General features: G+C 56.6%; 1 protein-coding gene across 2 annotated transcripts in view; it reads right to left on the bottom strand.

Moving 5' to 3' along the window:
- The window catches only part of CTNNB1 (catenin (cadherin-associated protein), beta 1, 88kDa), a 23,520-nt gene that overhangs the window by 22,107 nt on the left and 595 nt on the right, over positions 1-818 (bottom strand). The gene's annotated exons all lie outside the window — the stretch shown is intronic.

Below are 818 nucleotides of genomic sequence, written 5' to 3'. Positions count from 1 at the left end.
AAAAAGGGAGGAAACAAGGTGGGGGGGGGGGGGGGGGGGGACGGACCAAGACAAAACCATACCACATATGGAGCTCCCTGTTCCACGGGAAATCAGAAACAAGTGCCCTATATCCTACTGGGAGTAACAAAAAGTTCCTTCGCACACCTCAAAAGTGCGTTAGTTTGGGAGGCTGGAGCCGCCGTCGCCCCCCCAGTCGGCCACAGAAAGCAGCAGGCACTTCCCCTTGCAGCATGCGAGCCCCCACACTGGCCAAGTCCCAAGTCATTCGCTACAAGACTCTGGTAACGTGGGTGTTAAAAACTTAATTTGATTGCTCCCAGCTCCGGGGAGCTTCATTTAGGTGACACCCAGAAAAAGCATAACCTCTCCAGCAAATATACATGCAACTAAGACCGAAAACCCACAAGGCAACAGATTAGTTATCTCCCGCTGACTGCGGTGACCGTGATTAGTTAATTATATTCGGTACAAATAAACCCGTCCCCCGCTCTCTTCCCCCTCCTATCACCAACGGTGGTCTGCAGCCCACCGGCGACTCAGTACCTCCTCCCGCCCTTTAAAAAAAAAAAAAAAAGCACTGAAGTACTCCGGCCTCGGACGCAAACGCAGCCGGGAGCAGAGAGCCAGGGGGACCCGGGCGGCGGAGACTCGCCTTCTCCTGCAGACCCGAGCAACCAGCCACTGGCCCCAGGACGAGCTTCCCAAGAGACACCTCGGGAGCTGCAGCTGCCGCCTCCTGCAACCACGCAGCTGTCCGGACCTCCCAAAACAAGAGCCCTCTCCTCCTTTCCTGCTCCCACACCACCCCCCCCCCC

The sequence above is a fragment of the Haliaeetus leucocephalus genome, unplaced genomic scaffold (assembly GCF_000737465.1).
Source record: "Haliaeetus leucocephalus isolate CR32 unplaced genomic scaffold, Haliaeetus_leucocephalus-4.0 Scaffold222, whole genome shotgun sequence".
Taxonomy (NCBI): domain Eukaryota; kingdom Metazoa; phylum Chordata; class Aves; order Accipitriformes; family Accipitridae; genus Haliaeetus; species Haliaeetus leucocephalus.
Note: the sequence above shows the minus strand (reverse complement) of the source record. Positions and strands in the feature narration are given on the sequence as shown.